Source organism: Pecten maximus, chromosome 11, assembly GCF_902652985.1.
Source record: "Pecten maximus chromosome 11, xPecMax1.1, whole genome shotgun sequence".
Classification (NCBI taxonomy): Eukaryota; Metazoa; Mollusca; class Bivalvia; order Pectinida; family Pectinidae; genus Pecten; species Pecten maximus.
The window spans coordinates 23,373,166-23,398,326 of record NC_047025.1 but is presented as its reverse complement, the minus strand read 5'-3'; the positions used below and the strand labels follow the sequence as shown (position 1 = coordinate 23,398,326).

At 36.3% G+C, this 25,161-nt stretch overlaps 1 protein-coding gene across 3 annotated transcripts in view; it reads right to left on the bottom strand.

The window, feature by feature from the left end:
• Nucleotides 1-25,161, bottom strand: part of LOC117337145 (small conductance calcium-activated potassium channel protein 2-like) — a 99,371-nt gene that overhangs the window by 51,956 nt on the left and 22,254 nt on the right. The window contains exon 1 of one of the 3 annotated variants that reach the window (XM_033897977.1): nt 23,007-23,359. The exons of 1 other annotated variant lie outside the window; for it this stretch is intronic. The gene's annotated coding sequence lies outside the window, so the exon portion shown is untranslated. Of the gene's footprint in view, nt 1-2,602; nt 2,622-23,006; nt 23,360-25,161 lie in introns of those variants that run through there. One more of the 3 variants, XM_033897978.1, reaches the window with a different exon arrangement.

The window sequence follows — 25,161 nt, the reverse complement described above, 5'->3', positions numbered from 1 at the left end:
GTATTTTTAATACATATTTAAGAAGGATTTAAGTAAACTTCTTATTCGTGAATATTTCTTTGTTTTTAATTGAATTCGTGAAAGTAGTTTCGGTTGGAACGTGATTTCCGGAGTACATTTCACTGTCACGTGCGTTGTAACCCTAATGATTGATTAAAAGGGCGTAACGACAGTGACCCAATCTAACAACACTGATGTGTACTGTTATCGTTTTCATGCCCTTATTTGTCATCATACGCTGATAGATTTGTTACACAGGACGCTGACAGATTTGTTACACAGAACGCTGATAGATTTGTTACACAGGACGCTGATAGATTTGTTACACAGAACGCTGACAGATTTGTTACACAGGACGCTGATAGATTTGTTACACAGAACGCTGATAGATTTGTTACACAGAACGCTGATAGATTTGGTACACAGAACGCTGATAGATTTGTTACACAGAACGCTGATAGATTTGGTACACAGAACGCTGATAGATTTGTTACACAGAAGATCTTATCAATACTACAGTAACACGCCCATTACACTCGATCTCGTTATCATTCGTACAGATAGTCTCATTAACGTACAGATAGACCCATTAACGTACAGATAGTCCCATTAACGTACAGATAGACCCATTAACGTACAGATAGTCCCATTAACGTACAGATAGACCCATTAACGTACAGTAACACGCCCATTAACGTACAGATAGTCCCATTAACGTACAGATAGACCCATTAACGTACAGATAGTCCCATTAACGTACAGATAGTCCATTAACGTGCAGATAGTCCCATTAACGTACAGATAGTCCCATTAACGTACACATAGACCCATTAACGTACAGATAGTCCCATTAACGTACAGATAGACCCATTAACGTACAGATAGACCCATTAACGTACAGATAGTCCCATTAACGTACAGATAGACCCATTAACGTACAGATAGTCCCATTAACGTACAGATAGACCCATTAACATACAGATAGACCCATTAACGTACATATAGACCCATTAACGTACAGATAGACCCATTAACGTAATAGTCCCATTAACGTACAGATGGTCCCATTAACGTACAGATAGTCCTATTAACGTACATATAGTCCCAATAACGTACAGATAGACCCATTAACGTACATATAGACCCATTAACGTACAGATAGACCCATTAACGTACAGATAGACCCATTAACGTACAGATAGACCAATTTACGTACAGATAGACCAATTAACGTACAGATAGTCCCATTAACGTACAGATAAGTACAGATACGTACAACCCTATGTGTACTCAAGAATGTTCCATATGCCTCGGCCTAGAACCCTGATTTATGCTGATAGCTTTTCCCCAATATAATGCACTTTTAAAAGGGAAGAGACAATAAGAAAAAAAAGGACTTAAATATTTCAGTTCAAGAAAAAGAATATACCTGTACTTAGGGGTCAATTAAGAAATGGTCAGCTCTGAACTGTTTAAAGGTTATCCGAAAAATACTGTTGTTGTGGCAACATAATTGAAACCTCTCATCATTACCAATGTGGTCTCTATGTAGAAGAACGTGCCAGAGTTGGAGGTGGAGGAAAGCCGGAGTACCCGGAGAAAAACCACCAACCTATGGTCAGTACCCGGCAACTGCCCCACGTAGGTTTCGAACTCGTAACCTAGAGGTGGAGGGCTAGTGATAAAGTGTCGGGACACCTTAACCACTCGGCCACCGCGGTCCCTAGAAACCAATGTTGATAAACTACAATTTGCTCAATCATAACTTAGCGGAATGTTTATAGCGCGAAAATCGCTAAAATAATATTACCGCTAAAATGTGTACGTTAACATTAACAGTATCTTTGTATACTATCAAAAATAGTGACGAAATATGTAGATTTACAACAGAACATACATTTAATACCACAAAAAGGTTTAGGTATCTAAGTTTAATGTATATCATTTTGTCCTTTTTGTATTCTGTACTATAAATGATGTATTTCTGTTACTATCAGATAACCACAAGGCAACATATGTCCAGGGACTTTATGTGGTCATCAAAATTTAACTCATCTCAAGGCATATCCATAAAAAATATACCATGACAAACATTTTATTTCATGTTTGCCTTTCGAATTGTAGTGGTTTAAGGCCAGTAATGCACGTAAAAGTTTTCACTGTCTACATATATTATACGTATGCTGGAAGCCATGGAGAGAGATTATATACGCACAGTCTGTGACTTAATCCTATTGTTAATCAATAAAATATATTTGTAATGAACTTATCGTTCACAGTAAATCTAAATTCTAAACAGATTTACTGGTATGTACGAATACCCAGTGGTTTAACAGTGGTTTTATACTAGAAATCGTTCACTAATCGAGACTGACATGAAACTTTTTCGATAATGAAACGGAATTATGGCAACGATCGCGGTTTCTAACAAACGTAAACTAGTTGTTTGTACAAAATAAATTACATAAATATAGTTAAAAACTTGTTAAATCACATACCTATGAAATAATCGCCACCTCACTGATTGAAGGCAGATACATATACATATATATATATAGACGTCTCTGTTGAAGGTTACTAAAATCCGCGAAATTACACTTACCGTCTATACAGAGCCGCCTAGTTGTGACAGACAGGCGTTCCTACTGACGTAACCGTCCGAAACAACGACGTGAAATGTTCGTTTACGCGACGCCAGTGTGTTTTGGTGATATATCCTACCGGAAATGACTATGTGTCATGTTCTTTAACTACTTATTGAATATGCAAAGTAGTTAAATATTAGTGCAATAGGTCGGGTTGACGTGGTAGTGTTAAAAGCTGTAAATATGACGAGTTGGCAGGTCACAAATCGAGTTTTAATAATTGAATATTTCATTTTTATCAATTTAGTTTCAGAACAAAATGAAATCGACCATGTGTACTTTGCTGTCCACCTAACATAATTTATTTCGATATGATGACGTCATTCTGAATTGCTGTTTTTTTCCTGGAATATACTCATTGTTGTATTATGGAAAGTCAGGAGCGACTCCTGATGAAACGTGTCAACCTTTAATCAAATTTGATAATTAAGGTAATGGATATTTACGTAAATATACCGTTTACTGTGGGCGTGCTGGGAAACCTGTGATCCTCGTTATATTACAGAATGAGATACCTTAGTGTAAACTTATTTGATAGTTTATTGAAGGAATGGTTGGCTTCTTTTCCTATCCAAAGATCCAGTTATGCTACCTTAAAGCCGTAATCAACACGATGCCGTGTCATATATCTAGTCTCTCATTTGACGTCCCATCAGACCTTAATGCCAAAGAGCCCTGTTCTTGTCCTTGTGTATTTAATTTGAAAATCCGCCAATGCAAGATAACCGTAACTTTCTGTTTTTGCAAAGACGTTCAGTAAAATCCTAACTGTTCTATAAGGAAATGGATATTTGACAAACCATCCGTCTCTGGTTAACCATTTTATAAATACTTTATCGCCGACCAGCATCATCATCAGTCCGCAGCGGCGGGTTATACGCATAAACAAACAAACAAACAAACACAAACAACAAATTCTTGGCGTGATATTTCTACAGCGGTAAGGAAAGTCAAAGAGTACTTGCGTGTTCACAGGATTTGTTGAATTAGTGTAGGTATTAAATTTGGCATTGTTATAGCGATCTCGCTGTTAGGTAATCGACACTCAATAAAAGTAGATGTATCATTAGAACTGAGGAAGGCAGACCAGCTTGATGTAGTATTATATATATACAGTATCTGGTTATTTCTGTATTGTTCTTCTCAATAGAGCTAGTTTGAATCGAATTGAATATGTGCATTAAGTTAGTTTAAACTTGATTTTATTATTGTAAATTGAAATTGTACATACATTATATACAACATAAAGGATTCAGAAACAAGTACTTGGTACTTATGTAAATCCCTCTCATTGTGTTTATAGATAGCTAATGAACAGTGCTGACAATTTTATATGTATAATATATAAATAATATGTGCAGGGGAAAGAAAGAGAAAGGGTGAAAGCGCAGCCGTATCTGTGTACGTCTTGATTTATCTGTGACGTGTGTGTCTGATCAGAAATGCAATGCTGACGATGTCGGAAGACGTCATTTCATCAGAAATCTATTACATGTCTGCCAGAAAACTGCTGTTTCGACGCCATCTGTCATTTTCATACACTTAAAACGTATATAAAGCTTAAAGTTATAACAGAATGAAATGAAACCAATTAACCTGTTTTTGTTTGTTTTTGTTATTTTATTTCGCGAAACTAGATTAAATTATAAATAAATAACAATGCGAAAAATTAAAGTTAAAGTTAAACTCTAAACACGGTTATGTGTAGTTTTATCGAAAGTCTGAAATTAACTATGTTATTATATCTATTTTGTTATATGTCGATATTTTTTTATAGGTCAAATTGTTCATTCATTCATTTAAATAATTGTGGGATTTTCAGTAAAAGCATGAAACTTGGCATGATTGTAAGCGGTAATATACTGATTGATTTTGGATATGGGGCCAATGAAAAAAATCCAAGATGGCCGCCAAATCCAAGATGGCCGCCATTTTTCATAAATCTGTAAGATATTGCTTATTGCATCTTCGTTATGTATGGTATATGTCTTAAAAAATGCATAATAAATATTTGTACACATTGTTACTTATTGTTGTAGATTTTGTATTAAATGTCATCTTTTCATTTCAAATATGACATATCGAGTGTGTTTTCCCATAGGAGTTATCACCATATAAATAGTTCTATTGCACAATAATACATAAATTGCATCAGAGTGATTTAAAAAATATTGTCCATAAACCAGTAGAAGAAGAAAAGAAGAAGAGTGAAAAAAAGGTAAGAATTAGTATAGTGTGTTACACAACAATTTTGAGATAGGGTAGAAATTACCGGGCATTATTTTCATGCTACACTTTGATGAAAACAATGGATGATGAGCCAGATTCTGTTCGTGATGAAAATCTATTTGAAGTAAGTAATTATTACCAAATATTTAAACTAGTTATTTTCTATAATCTCTTTAGTTAATGCTTAAAACAAATCATCCAATATTTTTCAAAAAGTATTTGTATCTAGAAAAAAAATATATGAAAATGGAAATGAAATGCTTCTAGTAAGAAGACTTTGACCATCAAGTACATTTGAAGTACCTTATTTTAATTATATAATTTTAAAAAGCTATTCCTTCAGATATTGATTGAAAATACATCTACATGTATAATGTATAAAAATGGTGCATATATATTATATATAATGCATAAAATTTATTTCAAACGTAGAATAAACTTTAAATTTCCCTCTCTCAAAACTTTTGCTCTCTTCTCCGGTGTCATGGCAAAAATCTATCCTACTAAAAGGTTCCGCTATACTTCGAACCAAGTTGGAGTTTTTTCATGCATTTTTTCATTATTTTTCAGGACTGTGTATATCCGTAGCATCTGGAAATGAAACATGAATGATAAAAGGAAATCGGTAATAGCTGTGGATTCTTTTCCAGGAGAGATTCCAGCATTAGTTGAGCAATCATCATTAGTGGAAATAGACTGGGGTAAATGCTGTTTATGTCAGCAAACAACAAAAGAGCCGCTAAGATGACCTTTGAATCTAAAGAGAAAAGACATTGAAACTGGGTATGTATATAAGACAATAGCAGAACATTTGAAGGCATTCAACGAACTTAACTCCTTGCCAGAAAACATAAATTTTGACAGGCTTGCGGCAGGACATGGCATAGAAAGAAATTTAACAATACACAGTGCGAAATACCATAAGAAAAGTAGGGACCAGCTGAATGGCACAAAGCTCCAACGGATACGGCAAAAAAGAGAATTCAGTGATGACAATGATAAGGAAAACATCCCACAGAAACTGAGGAGACTACATAAACCGGAATCTCCAAAGCCGACAGAGAAATCACACAAACAGTGTTTCTTCTGCGATGAATTAACAGGGAACTTACATAAAGTCGAAACATTTAATGTTGACCAGCGCATTAGACAGGCGGCTGCCTTATTACAAGATACCTGGATTCTGGGGAAGCTCAGTTCGGGTGATTTGATAGCTCAAGATTCAACATATCATTTAAACTGCTTGGCCACCTTCTATCGAAGAGCTGAAAAACTCAACAACAGTAAAAACACTGATATGACAAAAAATAGACTCCAAGGCATTGCCCTAGCAGAACTTGTTTCTTTTATAGAGGAAGCCTCAGCAGAAAGCAACGATCTTGCTCCGGTTTTTAAGTTATCCGACCTTGCCTCAATATATTCTTCACGACTTGAACAACTTGGGTGTAATATGGAAAGCCGTATTCACTCTACTGACCTAAAGAAACGAATTTTAGATCACTTTCGATCCATGCAGGCTCACAAGCACGGCCGAGAGGTGTTGCTGTGTTTCAACACTGATATTGGAGATGTGCTTCAAATAGCATGCTGGAATAATTTTGATGAAGAGGCCATAATCTTATCAAAGGCAGCTAACATTATACGAAGAGATGTTATGAAATCAGAGAAAAAGTCATTCAAAGGGGAATTTCAAGAGAACTGCCAAGAAAAATCGGTGCCACAGTCCATAGTGACATTAGTTTCAATGATTCTTGAAGGTTCAAACATAAAAAACCAGATGAGAAACAGATCACAAGCTTCTCTCACTATAGCACAACTTTTGCTTTTCAACCTTTCAATTCGTCGTCGTGCTGGGTCAACTGCCAACTTCCATTCAACAGAAAGAGAGCCACCGTTACCAGTGTATCTTGGTTTGAAACTACATGCAGAAACACGAAAAAGGGGGCTAATTGAAATGCTTTTTAAAATGGGTATTTCAATTTCATACGACAGAACTCTTGCTCTGTCAACAGACATTGGGAATGCTGTGTGTGATAGATTTGAAGAAGAAGACGTTGTGTGTCCTCCTAAGCTACGTAAAGACCTGTTCACTACTGGGGCAGTTGACAACATTGACCATAATCCATCTTCTAACACAGCTCATGGATCTTTACATGGATCTGGCATTTCTCTCTTTCAACATATGTCACCAGACTTTGAGGGACAAGCAAGAAACGTTATTGTGATATCAGACACACAGAGCAGAAAAACTATACATCCCCTCCCAGATGCTTATAGCAGTATTCCTCCTGTTGTTCTCCGGGATTCTGAGCCTTCAATACCGGAACGTCAGGGTTCTGTAACATCTGATGGCAACTCGATACCTGGCGCTATCCGAGGACAATACAGGTAAGAAGGTAATACACACAACCCGTGATATTGATTAACTTTAATCTTACTTTTCAATATAGAACTTCTGACATATATCTTATAACAATTTACTTGTACATAATATCCTTGTCAGTATTTTCAAGGGGGGAGGGGGAGTGGAAAAATCCTAGAGTTTGGAATTTTCGTTCATAATATGTTTTGTTGTTTACAGTTGGCTGAATCATGTGATGGAGGTTATTCTGGATGAGAATGAGGTTGGTGATAAAAACCTATCATGGGCTGCATTCCGAGCAAGCACATATCAGCCAATAAATCGGAAAAACTCTGACCTATCGGCATTGTTACCCCTCTTTGAGGAGACGTCAAAATCACCTGCTATGATTAAGCATGCAATGAGTGTTGTACAGAAAAACGTTGAATTTTTGAACCCAGGTCAAACCCCTGTTATAGCATTTGACCAACCTCTATTCACTCTAGCCAAGAAAATCCAATGGAATTACCCTCTCACACACGGAGAAGACAAAATTGTGGTCATGTTTGGAGGCCTCCTTATAGAGATGGCTGCTCTGAAGACAATCGGAGACTGGCTCGAGGACAGTGGCTGGACTGAGGCTTTGGTTGAAGCAGAGATAGCATCTGCTGGCACTGCAGAATCCTTCATCACACATGTCCAGGACACGCCATGCTCATCAGGTAACAGCAAGTAGCCTTTACATACTGATTCAAAATGCATATATGGAGTACAAACTAGAAAATGATGAGGGTCATCTTGACTTCGAAACCTGGAGAGTGAAGCGCAGTTCTGAGAGCCCAACATTTCATTACTGGGAAATAACCCTTGCGCTTGAGTTGTATATCCTGATATTTGTTGAATCCTTACGTACAGGAAACTTTATGTTATACAAGGATGCTTTGATGAAAATCACTCCTTGGTTTTTTGCTCTGAACCACATCAATTATGCACGATGGCTTCCCGTCCATATTCGCGACATGGTGTCTTTATCGATCAAGCACCCAGCAATCGAAAGGGAATTCCAAGACGGCAAGTTTGTCGTACGCAAAACTCAGAAAGCCTTCTCCTCGATTGCACTAGATCAGGCCCATGAACAGAACAACAAATGTGTAAAAAGTGATGGTGGTGCTGTAGGTCTTACGGAAAACACATCGGAACTGCTACGCTGGATGGTATCAGGACCAGAGATTGCAAGAATTATACAAGAATTTGAGAGGTCACAGGAATTGACTCAGCGATGGTGAATGTGACCATGAAAAGTAAACTTCAGCGTGGCATTTTACCATGTGATTTTTGGACAATGGGTTTTTGTGAAAAAGTGTTAATGTTTTCCAGTCTAACTTTGATTTGATGAATTCTTTTTAAAGATTTAAATAGTGCCTAGTATATGATATTTCACTTATATAATACCTAAAATACCATATGGTTTAATGTAAGCATGATTATTTCATTAAAAATTTTCTGTTAATTACAGCTAAGAGTTTCACAAAAAAAAAGGTCAAAATCTGTATACCCTTTATGAAACTCAACATTCGGCAGGTATATGGCAGCCATCTTGAATTTGGTGGCCATCTTGGATTTGGTGGCTATCTTGTTAACATGATTGTTTGATAAAGAAATAAGTTTGTTAATTTCTGTTCATTTAGTAGTCAGAAAAGTAAAAGGTATGCATAGATTTGACGAAATCTTAAATTTACCAGATATATATGGCAGCCATATTGAATTTGGCAGCCATCTTGATTTTGGCGGCCATCTTGGAAAAAATAGCTTGGCCCCATATCTGAATTTATTCAAGTCATGATGCCCTACCTATATGCAAAGTTTCATGTTTTTACTACAAAACCCACAATTCTACTGATATATGCACCATTCTGCCGGACTAATTCATTCATTCATTCATTCATTCATTCATTCATTCATAACTATACAGGAGAAACAGGAAGCCGAGATTTATATGATCTAGATGGTATGTTTACATAATAATGTATCGTATTAGAATATTATTTTAGACATGACATTCAGTATGTTAGACCTACTTACAACATGATATTTAAAATGTTAGACCTACTTACGACATGATATCCGGTATGTTAGATCTACTTACGACATGACATTCAGTAAGTTAGACCTACTGATGACATGACATTCAGTAAGTTAGACCTACTTACGACATGACATTTAGAATGTTAGACCTACTTACGACATGATATTCAGTATGTTAGACCTACTTACGACATGACATACAGTATGTTAGACCTACTTACGACATGACATTTAGTATGTTAGACCTACTTACAACATGACATTTAGAATGTTAGACCTACTTACAACATGATATCCGGTATGTTTAACCTACTTACGACATGACATTCAGTCAGTATGTTAGACATACTTACGACATGACATTCAGTATGTTAGACCTACTTACAACATGGCATTTAGAATGTTAGACCTACTCACGACATGCCATTTAGTATTTTAGACCCACTGACGACATGACATTCAGCATGTTAGACCTACTAACGACATAACATTCAGCATGTTAGACCTACTTACGACATAACATTCAGTATGTTAGACCTACTTACGACATGACATTCAGTATGTTAGACCTACTTACGACATGGCATTCAGTATATGGTACCAGGACAAACAAAATCAATCCGTTCAGTTGGAGATTGTATATCGCTTTTAAAGTGAACCAAACGCAAATATAGGATTGTTCTTTTCTACCACTAAATGACAAACACAGGTTCACTAAACGTTTTATAATACACTAATATATCGCATATTATTATTTCCTTGCAGAAAGTTAACGTTAGTTGTGGTTCTCTTTACCATCATATATACCGTATCATTTTATTCTCCACAAAAATAAACTAAAAGACAAATACGTAAAATCAGTAAACTGTTACAAAATATTGGTGGAATATTGAATTTCGTCGTCATCATTGCCTTCATCGTCATCATTCGTATCAAGTACCTGACGTGTTATTATGGTTAAATATATTGACGTTATGAAGGTTACAAAATCAATATGAAAACTCGATTCCCGCCATGACGTATCTTGGTACCTAAATTAAGATCCCATCGAACGCGCGTCTAATGAAGTAAAGATGACACGGCTGGCGTAATGAAATCCGGACAGCACTTTTGGGAAATATTAGGTCGCTAATGGATATCTAATTGATCTTAATAGCGAGACGAACATTACATTTTATTGATATAAATTAGTTTTGGGCAATTTTGTGGTAATTATCAATCTCATATCAGCAAAAAATAACTCTTGTGATGACCCTAATTTAATTTTAGTAGTAATTTAAAAAAGAGAAGTATTGCTTTGGAGTTTATCAAAATGCTATTCTAAAAAAAGGTGTGGGCATGGAATAGAAGTTAGAAAGCGCGCTTATGGCATGTCAAATAATCATTTGAAAAAACATACTTTAGGATTAGAAATTTGACGATAATCTTCATAATCATTGTTGACAAAATGCCTGTCAGTTTCTGTCTGAATTCGAAGAGATTACAAAAAAAAATTCCACTCATTAATTCGTCAATATTTTCGAATCTAGAAAAAAAAAAGCCCAAACCACTTCAACTTTTGTGGCGGATTAATGATAGTAAGATGGTATAAAATAGGGTACATATTCGTACCAAATAAACAAGCATTATAATTGTTTAGATACTTGATTACCATAATACTAGCCAGTTCAATAAAGTCAAAAATGGTAGTTTGAGCCTTACTTCTATTTCAGTTACATTCCGTGTAATGGTTCCACGTATCACCTGACAATTTGTCCTTTATATTTACCGGAAGGATTACGTACAATGCGATTATATAAATTATTATTACTGCATTCATATTGTGCATTTATAGTGCAGAATATATATCATAGTTATTATCACTGTATGATAAAGTGTAGTATATATATTATATGTATCAATACTGTATGATAAAGTGCAGTATATATATATATATATCATAGTTATTAATGTCACGGTTATTTTTATTTTTATTAAAGGGAGGCACGCGATTCACGAACACGATAATGGGTCACGTAGTAAATACAAGACGAGATGCGCAACCAATCGAGGTGCTGAAGATACTTCGACACACTGCATAGAAGAGTTCCCGCCTGGCGTGGGAGTACGATGTTAAATTACAGTGTGAATGGTTGTCTCACAGATGGTACATCTCACTTCTCGACTTCTGTGCACCCCCTCAGTATACGGAGAGGCTTCAGACAGTATGATTAGATAGACGTCATTGTTACACTTACAGTGTATGGAGGGACGTCATTGTTACACTTACAGTGTATGGAGAGACAATATGATTAGATAGACGTCATTATTACACTTACAGTGTATGGAGAGACACAATGATTAGATGAACGTCATTATTACACTTACAGTGTATGGAGAGACACAATGATTAGATAGACGTCATTGATACACTTACAGTGTATGGAGAGACACAATGATTAGATAGACGTCATTGTTACACTTACAGTGTATGGAGAGACACAATGATTAGATAGACGTCATTATTACACTTACAGTGTATGGAGAGACACAATGATTAGATAGACGTCATTGATACACTTACAGTGTATGGAGAGACACAATGATTAGATAGACGTCATTGTTACACTTACAGTGTATGGAGGGACGTCATTGTTACACTTACAGTGTATGGAGAGACAATATGATTAGATAGACGTCATTGATACACTTACAGTGTATGGAGAGACACAATGATTAGATAGACGTCATTGTTACACTTACAGTGTATGGGGGGACGTCATTGTTACACTTACAGTGTATGGAGAGACAATATGATTAGATAGACGTCATTGATACACTTACAGTGTATGGAGAGACACAATGATTAGATGAACGTCATTGATACACTTACAGTGTATGGAGGGACGTCATTGTTACACTCACAGTGTATGGAGAGACAATATGATTAGATAGACGTCATTATTACACTTACAGTGTATGGAGGGACGTCATTGTTACACTCACAGTGTATGGAGAGACAATATGATTAGATAGACGTCATTGTTACACTTACAGTGTATGGAGAGACACAATGATTAGATAGACGTCATTGATACACTTACAGTGTATGGAGGGACGTCATTGTTACACTTACAGTGTATGGAGAGACACAATGATTAGATAGACGTCATTGATACACTTGCAGTGTATGGAGAGACGTCATTGTTACACTTACAGTGTATGGAGAGACACAATGATTAGATAGACGTCATTGATACACTTGCAGTGTATGGAGAGACGTCATTGTTACACTTACAGTGTATGGAGAGACAATATGATTAGATAGACGTCATTGTTACACTTACAGTGTATGGAGAGACACAATGATTAGATGAACGTCATTGATACACTTACAGTGTATGGAGGGACGTCATTGTTACACTTACAGTGTATGGAGAGACGTCATTGTTACACTTACAGTGTATGGGGGGACGTCATTGTTACACTTACAGTGTATGGAGAGACATAATGATTAGATGAACGTCATTGATACACTTACAGTGTATGGAGAGACAAAAGGAATAGAGACGCCATTGTTACTCTTACAGTGTATGGAGAGACACATTGACTAGATAGACGTCCTTATTACCATATACAAAAATCCTTTTTTTCTTTTCATGACATTCTTGAAGAGTTCCGTGAACAATGTACATCCGTATATTACCGCTTCCCACTTTAATCACTTTGTGGCACTGAATAGATTGACATTCAGCGGGCCTCCGGCATCGATGAATACATAAGCTATTATTCAAAAGAACAACCAGTGGGAAGTAATCACAGATGTAGTCAAAAAGGTTTTTATTGTGTAAGCTACGTCAGAATCCTTTCTTTGTTTCAATCAAACTATTTCCCATTTTGTTGATTTGTATATCATAATTGTTTATTACATGTTATTATGATGTGAAAACATGAAGTAGACAGACACTACACACTGCCTGCTGTATAAGATCATACACAATTCGGTTAAGATCAATCAACGTTATGCATTTATTTGTTTCACATCCACCTGGCACTTAACCTTAATATAGACTAGTTCTTTTCATCCCTATATAACACCAACTCCCCCTCCATTACCATACCTTTTTATCAACCCTACATTTGTTAATCTTCCGAGATAGAGCTCCCCCTCCAGCTGTTTTATATAACATTATACCACATGACATCACAACCCATTGATCCATCTCTCCTTCCATCAACAACTCACTTTCCAATATCGTAACCTTGGCATTAAAGCTTATGGAACAAGAGAAAAGGAAAGCTAATTATGTTTATCAATGGGAGATCTACTTGACCGCGCCCCAATTAGTTACCTATAAATACATACTTGTGATGTCTTACAAGTACATGTATGCTGTACACTGCTCCTACGTACTCTATACATACACTATTATCTCTTCAACAAGCACCATTAACATTCGTATACAGTAGCCATTACCGGGATAATTTATATTTTATGTCTAATATCTTAAAAACTGATTTTATTGTATATCATGACATTCACGTAAGTTCGATTTAAAATATGAAGCAAGCGAACATGAATCGGTGGAATGATTCATTAGCTTGAATTGGTGATATAACAGCATCTCTGATTGGATGGTGATATATCAACGTCTCTGATTGGATTATATTAATCGCATGGTAGCACTTATCGTCGAGTAATTCATTATATACCCCATACGAAACAAGAGATATAATTATGTACCTCAATGGCTTAGCGGAATTCTGATAGATATTACCTTAAAAACAAGACTAGCAAAAATAGTATTCAAAATATCAAAAACAATAAAGTAAACTTATCCATCATACATACTGAATACAATTTGATCTAACAACTTCGGATATATACTAGTATACACAAAGAAGATGTAGACATTTAAGTACGTCTCACTAGTTTTGGTTCCGCCCCTTTGCCCCTGGGGGTTTGTTAAAGCGAATTATGTATAGCATCAGAAGCACTTTTCTAGCAGATACCCCACTCTTAGAGATTACCATAATGACTGAAATAATAACATTTCATAACATTAACATCCTGACATGTTCGACAAAAACCTGGATTTCCTGATTTTTGATGGCCTGAAACACCCTGTACTGTATGATGCCAATCCGTGAGTGTGCAAGTAACGAAACCTTCAACGCCCTATCATTCAACACAAGTTTAACTGAACAAAATATACATGAAAATATATATCTGTATCCTGTGGTGATGAAAATCGGAATTCTGAATATCTTGACCATTCAAACAATAAAAAAGTATCTGTTTCCAATATATCTGTTAACGGAGAAAATACTGTTGAAATCAATGTGATAATGTCAACTCTTGGTTATAATGTCAACTGATGGTTATATTGTCAACTGATGGTTATATTGTCAACTCTTGGTTATATTGTCAACTCTTGGTTATATTGTCAACTCTTGGTTATAATGTCAACTGATGGTTATAATGTCAACTGATGGTTATGATGTCAACTGATGGTTATGATGTCAACTGATGGTTATGATGTCAACTGATGGTTATGATGTCAACTGATGGTTATGATGTCAACAGATGGTTATAATATCAACTCTTGGTTATGATGTCAACTGATGGTTATGATGTCAACTCTTGGTTATAATGTTAACTCTTGGTTATAATATCAACTCTTGGTTATGATGTCAACAGATGGTTATAATATCAACTCTTGGTTATAATGTCAACTGATGGTTTAATGTCAACTGATGGTTATAATATCAACTGATGGTTATAATGACCCTGGCTGTTAATAGGACGTTAAACAAAAACAAAACAAACAAACCAAATGGTTATAATATCAACTGATGGTTAGAATATCAACTCTTGGTTATAATATAAACTGATGGTTAGAATATCAACTCTTGCTTATTGTTTCAATTTAAGGTTTTGATGTCAACCCCATTATTATTATTATAAGGGACTTCCGAAGACGTTACTTGTTACTTGAAATTACATTTTGTACATGCAAATTGACTCTCGTTTGCTCCGCTAGTTAAGGATGTTCAATACGATACTCTACTTTTAAAATGGAAAGTATCATATTGAAAACCGTTGGTTAGCGAAGTTACAAAGCCACTAGGGACATGTAGTTATTAGTTTTGACTGATCTTTGCCAATTAATTAAGGAAGGTTTCTGCAAATATTCCATTCAAATCGGATCAGGGCTTGATACGAAGTCGAAATGGTCAATATTGTTTTTGTACTGACGACGTGAAAAAGGCGATTAAAATATATCACTTGAGTCTTCGGTCTTCTTAAGTGACAAAAGATATAGAAAGAGACGTCACGCCTGCATTCCGAGTGGCTTCAGCAGACCACAACAGTCCCGGAACTCGCTTCACTACTTGTAAGAACACTTACAGTGTTACTGGTCTCTACCAGTATACATGGTAGGCAAATGATTGTTTACTCTAGGTTAACAGTACTGCACTGTCACGGTAATTAGTCCTCGTACAACATGGTTAATCTTGGGGAAACAAATCATTTCTAGTTCCATACCATTGAGTGCGTTTGTGCTGTCCTCACAGCAACTAAGATCTGATGAAGACGGCGTCTACAGCTGATGGAACCACTGGCGGGCGTTCTAAAGTGTCATCACACTGCCAACGCCAAACCACCAGGTCACATGACTTACCACCAACGTTTGTACCATCGCTTTCGCGGATTCTTAGGAAAACGGCGGGGTATCCTCTTTGAGATGTCAGGAAAGAGAAAGTAGTTTGAAAGCGAGGAGAAAATGTAGACAAAGATGTTGTAATGTGGACAGATGATTTAGTTTGGTCGCTTCTGTGTCCCAAAACAGAGAGCATGGAAACGATACCCGCATTCCGAAGACGGTTACAGCATTAGTCGCCTCAGACAACATAAAATGGTTGAACTTTCCATTTAGGAGTGGACTACCTTGATTGAATTTGCGAATGTATACTTTCGATTTTTATTTTACATATGTTCAAAAATAAATAATCAAAACATAGATATTATTTTCATATCTATAGTCCAAGACAAAGACTGAACTCTAATATTTTCATATCTATAGTCCAAGACAAAGACTGAAGTCTATCTGGAGTACATACGGGATTAAGATAAAAGTTCATTTGATAACAGATTTTACAAGACGTAAATAAAAATCAACATTTGTATTGTGAACAGAATTTGTAAGAGTTTGATTAAAGTTTATATAGCGTAGATGTAGATAAATTGTGAATGACATCGATCAATATTTATTTGTGTACGAATTGGGGATGACAAAGACCCGGACCTTGATAATGTACAGCAGTGTAATCATGTTGGTATCTCCACCACCTCAATAATCAATACAACCAGGTGACAGAAGATGTTTGATATTGAAATAGACAAGTGAAGTGGGCGATTACAGACTTCACGAGAACCCGTAAACAGTTTTTGACATGTAGGAGCACGCACATGTTGGCAGCTGTGTCTTTTTGTCCTCGTGTCACAGCTGGGTAGGGATTGTTCTCCGGTGGAAAACATTACGTATTTCCGAAGAAGTGGGTATTGCATCAGTATACCACGTATACTGTGTCTCCCATCATTATTACCGTCTTGTTTGGGTGTTACCAGTGCCTTCCAACAAAGGGACCAGAAACCAATTACGCAATGGTGACTGGGCATGCGCAGCTGTAGGAGTGACTAGACTTGTAAGTGCTGGGAAGGGGATGGGTTACAATGAAATGTTGTGTTACTAGACTTTTAGATACTGACAGGGGATGGGTTACAATGAATGTTGTGTCACTAGACTTTTAGATACTGACAGGGGATTGGCTGTAAATGTTAGGGTAGGTCTAACTCTACACTCTGTTACAGGTTTTCACTCTTACTATCATTAATTCGCACTATACCTTTCAAGATCACATTATCAAAAATATCATCCTATCTTCTCGCGGAATACTTCCTAGCTGGTCACGAGTTTGAAAGCTTCACCATTCTATTGTGTGTGTAAGATTCGTACAGTCAAGTCTAAATATACACTTATATGTATTAAATGGACGGTTATTGGCTATGTAAAAGTATTCAAAGAAAAACACCCTTGCTCTTAGCTTTAATTGTCTCGTTTGAATAACGTAAGAAATACATGTACCAAACGTCTTGTAAACTTGTACTTATTATTTCGTCATCATGTTCACCCTTACACCGAGCACGCCGACATTGTACTACTGTAATACCATACATTTGTAGAGGATTCCATATAAAAAAATGTACGTAAACTGATATACACACTGATACACGTTAGTAACTGTTACGTCACAAAACAAGTACACGTGACACTGTTCTTCTGGCCGATTGATCCCTATAGTATATAAACTCACGTGAACATTGTCAGTGCTCATTTATATCGAAATCGTCGCCATACAGTTGGTACCATGATATTACAGTAACAGTTTCTGGCATGTAGACGGAAGGTTATTAATACGATATACGACTGGTAGTAAACGAGGCAACAGACATGGATTCAATCATTGGATCGAACATAGGACAATCTACTTTGTGTATGATATACATGTACATAAAGAATCGGACACGTTTATTTGTTTTATAACCTAAAAAACATGTTCATACATTTGTTACCAATGTTTCTTCTCTACATGGTAAAACATGATTGACGGAGAATTTGTTTATCAGTTTGATGGGTTTATCGTTTGTAGTAGCTGGTGACTACCTCACTGAACAAAATACGGCAGATGTGAAACTCTGGATATGGAAACCTCTAACGTCAATCATTCAGAATGAAATATACCCTTACTGAACATTTCAACAAAATGCAGTATGAAACAAATTCGGCTGATATAAAGTTATGTAGGTGGTAGGTAAATTATTTATGAATGGTCCAGTCATACAGTCCACACAGACACACGACGTCGATAAGTATCTGCCACAAAAACACAATTCGGTTACAAGACATTTTTGCCTGTTTACAACTCAGTACGCCGTAATTGCTATTCGTTAGCCTGGGATATTTTACATACATGACTTTACAGATTTTAGAAAACAAGACCGTTTTTGTTGCTGCCACAAATCCGAAATATGTGGATGACTCGAAGATATAAATAGTGTTAACGGGGTACGTCTAGGTACTCTTCACAGATACTCGACTATATTTCTAATTTGACAGAAGATAATGCATTAGTAGCGATTTAAGACAATAACAAGTTGTAGCGCTATTGTATTAATTATAACCGTGACTGGTGTCATTATTTCGGTTTGCATAACAATAGAACAAACGAAAATTGAATGGATATGATTGACAGCTTACAATTGTAAAATTGTTTGACGATCCTTTGCAGAGGACCGACACATCTCGTTCCCTACCAGCGATTATCAGATAATACCCCATCAAACTCTCTACACATCACTGAAACTTATGGTTGAGACTTGAGTTATGTTCGTGATTAGCCGATCATTATAATTACGAGGAGTTCCGAGTACCTTCTGACGTATTTTAGCTAGTACCAAGTAAACTAGGGGAGCGTGAAGTTGGTTCCTTATGATGTATTCCTTATGAAGCGGGTGACGTATTGATTGTAGTGATTTCTATATTCCCCGTGTACAGTGATATACATGTATGTCTACAACATGTCTGGAACATGTACTACTGTGTGCATGTAGACTGTTATCACAAGACATCAGCAAGACGATATATTGTCTGTGTATCGTCTGCCTCACGTGGGGCAAAGAGCGCGTGTAAAACGTGATATAGGTATGCATTACACGTAGTCGGGTAATTACAAACAGTCTGCATGCATACACACGTGCATAGCACACGGAAAATCCATTTCCTGCTGAGATGTGCACGTGTTGAGTACGAACTGTATTGGGTAGATTGAATAAATTCTAGTTCAATGTTCAGAAATGTTAATGGAATAATTTCTAGTTCAATATTCAGAAATGTTACTGGAATAATTTCTAGTTCAATATTAAAATGTTTATTAAAAAAGTTCAAGGTTAGTACTAAAATGTTATTGGATAAATTCATTCAGTATTAAAAATGTTAACTGGATTAGGTTTTTTATTATTGATTACATTGTTAACTTATACGCTATTTTCAAAAGTTGTTTTTGAAATGGATTTATTTTCTTTTATTATGCTATGATCTTCACATTTCTTTTTAACCGTACAGCTATAATGATATTGGTCTGTGTGATGATACATGTAATGCTTCGAATACGATATCATATCTTCGATCATTTCATACGGGACAAATTCATCTTATCAGCGCAACTTTTCCACTTTTCATTTACAAAATTGAAAAAAAATATGCGCGAGACAGATAATATAACACAGCAAAGACAGCTCCATCCGGAATGTGAAGTCACAAGGATGCAACCTTTGTCATAAATATGACAGAAAATGACTCCATCATCTGGATAAACCAAAAGAATGCGACTGAAGACAAAAAGTTCCTGTGATATCTTTCTGGGGTTGCGAGTAATCAGAGACAGGGATGAGAGCCATGGAAGATGGCGTCTGATTAGTGATTACAATGAATATGTGGAAATAGTTCTTTGTACACGATGCTGCCGTTCATTTCGTCACAAGAATTCTGTAAACATCATATCTATAATTATCATATTGTCTTTTCTCTGTTGAATGTGCCAATGTGCATTGATACCGATACTGTAGAGCTGCATTTTGCCAGGAGGTAGTACTAAATGGAATTTACCCCATGACATAATATAACGGTGAGCCATTCCGCTAGATAAACCCATCAGGTGATTTTGTTAATGACTGACTGCCCCTTACCCAATCTTCTAAGTACCAAGACACCGCGTTGTATTACTGTCACCGATAAAACATATTCATAAAGCGCCCGAATCTGTTTTCCAAGCTATATTTAGCACAAATAAATCAATATTGATAAGTTGAAAAATAAAAACTTTCATATCAATGTTTTAGCGCAATTGTGTGTCTTATCATTCTACATGAAAACCTGTCTTCATGGATTATTGCTCGCAAAGGTTTGATGATAAAGTCATTCGCGTTCTCAAGGATTTTTTTAATTGGTGTTTCACGCGCATCTTAACATGATCGACGGAAAAGACAGTAACATTCAATTAAAAGTGGCGAGATGAGAATTTATAGGAAAAAAGAAATAAAAAGTAACATGAAAATTATGTCAGATTCAAAAGCTCTAAAATGTGGTGTTTTGCAACATGAGGGTTGACTTCATTAGTCTAAGCTGTAATTATGTAGCCAGTACTACTGTGGTAATAGACGTTTTTGTACATGTATCGAATAACCTGATAATATTATTTAGAACGGTAACATTATGCGGTGTCCGAGTACAATCAGCGAGGTTTAGCACTTCTGACTTACTGTATTTATTATAAGTACCGTTCTTATAATGGTTCTCATGACTTTGTTCATAACGAAAATATAGCGAAACTGAAACATTCGGCTACATTGCCACTTTATCCAGTTGCTCCGATTAGAAACATGGACTTATTTTCATTATCATAGCACACGGAACTCACAAGCGATTTCTTTACTTTTTACAAGCAGCTTAAACTATCCAGTCTTTGATTGGGCCGTTCAACCACTTTATTTTCAGTTAAGTTCTGACCGACGAAACATATAGTATAGATAAAAGCACAAGGTTCAACAGATATATTGATTAATCAATCCATGGCCATATCAATATATGTTTTAATATACATGTAACATCTCCACAAACGAGGTTACTTCTAATGAAGTCAACTCATTGAGTTGGCGATCTACTTGAAAACACTTTAACAGTTACGATATTTTTCTGAAATCTGTTTAAATACTTTGCATAAAAGAATTCTTCGAAATATTCTATTCTTACACAATATCAATGTTCCCTTCCCTGTTTTTAAGCAACTTTTCAGTTATAAAATTTCACCTCTCTCGTCCAAATTAAGCAATTATAATAGATAAAGATTTACCTTGCACCTTGTTCACGTGCCAGTACACGTACACTTGTATGTTTAGTAGGCCTATTGTAAAGTCTACGAGTACTGATGAGCATGGCTCTATAACTGGACCAACACAATACAGGTTTACATAGCATTATCAAACCATCTGTGTCCCCGCTGTCAGTGTCTGACAGAGAAAACCAACCTCCACAGACTAAATACCCGTAACTGTCTAATTACCCCGTGTTACAAGTAGCTATATACCTGTATTTAACGCCAGTAATAAATGTACCACAGAAATGTATTACGGATATTCACCTTCGGTCTTAACGAGACAACGTAAAATCGCCGTTAATTACTGAAAACAATACTTATATACATACCAGTATAATTTGCGATCGGAAAGAAAGCATTTTCGTTAGTGTATAGATAAAAACATTGGAATGCAACTCCTTTTAAATGATATTATGAATGTTTGGTTTCAAAAAGGAACATCGTTCAATTCTGTCAAGTTAGAAAATGTAGTAAGGAGCTTTAACTTTATAATTATACATGTTGTCCATTGTGTGGCCTTCTGTGTTAAAGGAACACGTCTCATTATACACTCCAGTGATGTCTTACTGAACTACCCCCACCCCCACCCCCCATCTAGAAACCATCTGTGTAAAGAGAAAACCTGTGTAAAAGTGACAAAATGTGCTTGTTAGTGTCAAACCCCTGTGAATTTGTCCTGTGTTAAAGTGACAAAATGTGCTTGTTAGTGTCTAAACCCTGTGGGCGTAACCTGTGTTAAAGTGACAAAATGTCTTTGTTAGTACCAAGGCCGTGGTTGAATGTTTCCTACAGCAGCTATTTCCATGAATTAATGCCATATATATAGGGTCTATACTATTCATGAGAAAAGATATGTCCAGTTCCCAGGGAAACGGCTCTCAATTTGAGTGAAAGAATTATAAAATACTCACCATTGTTTTGTTCTCACTGTCATAATCGTAATTAAGGAGATATTGACGATCGTTATTATCCCCCGATAACAAACAAACATCGCATTTCTCGTGAATTGTTGGTCAAAGAAAAGAAACTTTTATATTTTTTTTCAATACACATTATATAAATATATCTATTAGTACAGCGATGCATTCGTATGGACTTATCTTAGATCCTATGCGTTTAATCTGTATAGAGACATCGCATGTGAAAAAAAGTTTTGCTTTTCACGATTTCGAAAGTGGCCTCCTAAAATGATTCAGCTGATCATTCATGCTAGATGCCGACATCTCTGTGTGATGAAATCACACGTAATGACTTACAGGGATAATGTGTTTACCAGTCAGAATAGGGGGTGGGGATGTGTTTATATCTCACAGGTAATCTCCGGGTTCACCAGATACAGACACACGCCATTACGTCACAGCGCCCTTACGTTAGGCCCTCTACTCCGATAGACGGCCGCTGGTAATACTCACAGCAGGGTTAAGAAATGGATGGCGGAAATTGACATATGCTGTCAAAGACATTCCGACATATGCTACATTTTTCCGCATAAAAATATTTCGTATGTTGTGCAATGATGTGCATCAAAATCAACCTGTATGTTTCAGAATATTTAACATTAAGGTCCTGGTGCTAACATTGGTATGTTTGGAAAACCAATAAAAAGATATGTACTTTTTAATGTTTTTAATTTACTTAAGATAAATGTTTCTGTGGTTGGTGAAATATTATAATGCATTATTTGTTGACGATTGAATTACAAAAGAAATGTTTTATTAATTTTTACTCACCTAGTCAATGTTTTTCATTCGACCGCATCATCACAGTTCATATGTCCCGTGGAAGAGAATTGAACACACAATCACGGATTTCAGGTCCGGTTCCATTTCTATATGTTAGAATATTACGCAACAGTAAACGTGTATCCCGGAAGATGCGCCATGGTGTTCTAAATCCGGACATTTTGTTTTTGATGTCATTAAAAAACAGACTGGCATGACACCTCACTGTGGTATTAAATTCTTCAAAGCACCTCTCAAAGCTCTGTTTTTCATATATATGCTGAGCACGCTAGTCCATGATAAGTTTAGGCTACACGATAGCGCGCGTGGCTCCCGAGCATGGAGGTGCGGTGTGGGGGTAAATTGGTTGCGATGAGGGCTCATTTGTACAATACATTACTGTCAACATCGGTTTACAGTCGCTATAGCAGGAACCGTACCGTAAATACGGGACTGAGTGGCCTAGCTGTGGTAGGCGTGCATGTGATATTACTTATAGTGGTATAATGTACTATCTGTCTTGACTGTCTACTGTGGCACTGTTTCTCCGCGTGTCCTGTTTGTGACGCTCTTAATATAGAAAGGATAAATTTGGTTTTCTGAAAATGCAAGAAGCATAATGATGTATCATTATGTTCAAATTGAACAGCAAAGTTCGGAGTTAGGATATTACAATGAGCGGACTGGTCTGATTTGGTGTGGTGACACGACCGTTCTGAACTTCTGATTTCAAAATGCCGATAAAACATCAGAAATCTCCGGAATAGGTCTTTTGGGGAGACAAGCTCAATCCCGGATTACCATCATTTGATGTTACAAACTATTTTGGAATTTGTAAACAAGTGGAATCGCATCTGTCTGTACTCTGCGGTAAAGCAGTGTGTTCGTCTAAGTATGCCTAGTGCAATTACGAATTCCATTTATCATGAGAAACACACGGACGCTATACAGCGACCAGGGCGCTCTTATAAACCTTTAAGGTATCTTTTCCCGACCGTCCATAATGGAGCTGTACAAAATGTGATGATTCGCTGAGAGAAAAAGAGGAAGAAGCTTATAATATCATAATCGCCATGCCACATCCTATCACTCATATACTTCTTTTAACAGTTTGCCATCAGCCGTAAAAGGCCTTTCTTTTTTAGCCCCTAACAGACCAGACACGAATACACGCAGGCGTATTAGTCTAAGGAACGTTACATAACTCAATTCTAGCTTTGACAATGAGGCTTTAGTGGATGTGCAGACATCATTCATTTCGTGTGTTTCGCCTTTCAATCATATCGTCTGATATATCCACACAAATGCTTAGGTTTCTTACATGTAAGCTGATATTTGGTTTATTTTCGGAAAAAAAATGCAGAAAATAACACATCAACTCTCGTTTGAAAGATTTTGGACAAAAGAGTGTTTCAGCGTGTCTGTTCATGAAAAACGAGCGGTTGATATCACCTACAATTTAACATGCTATACGGTTTCCTCACAAAATCATACAGGAAAGTCCCATATAGTTTTGCATGTACATACATGTGCATAGGTCAACCAATTATTTTCGTAAATTATCATGACGATATCAAGTAAAATCGATTGCGTGACTTGGGTGATGTTCGCACACTGGCTAGATTAATCTGTAATCTATATTAACCACTGATAAGATCTGTGAGAACAAAACCAGCTGTGGGGTGCAGTTAGACTCGTTATCACACGTATACCGAACATCTATCAAAATAAATTCGTCTTTATCTTTTGTGAGATCCTTATCCAACTCTCTTACAGTGGTAGTGTAGATTCCATGGTGGTTTAGATATGATCGTAAAGCCTTAAACATGTAGATGTAAATGAATATGTAAATGAAAATATACGTCTAGTTGCTGTTGTCAACGTAAAGGCTTAGTTGAATCGTAAGAAATCTGTTAAATAGCATATGTAAAATAACATAATACAAAACATGTTTTCCCTATCAGACTCTGGTGCCTACAATAGATATGGCACAACAAAACGGGAGGGACGCTAATGGAATACAAGGCTTACAAGTATTCGCGTGACACCCACATTCTCGGAATTTTCGTTTTATTTCTTCAAAATATCACTCTTTAAATAATAAATAATTTATTTATTGAAATCGGTGTCACGAATAAAAAACATATCACCAAAAATTTACCAA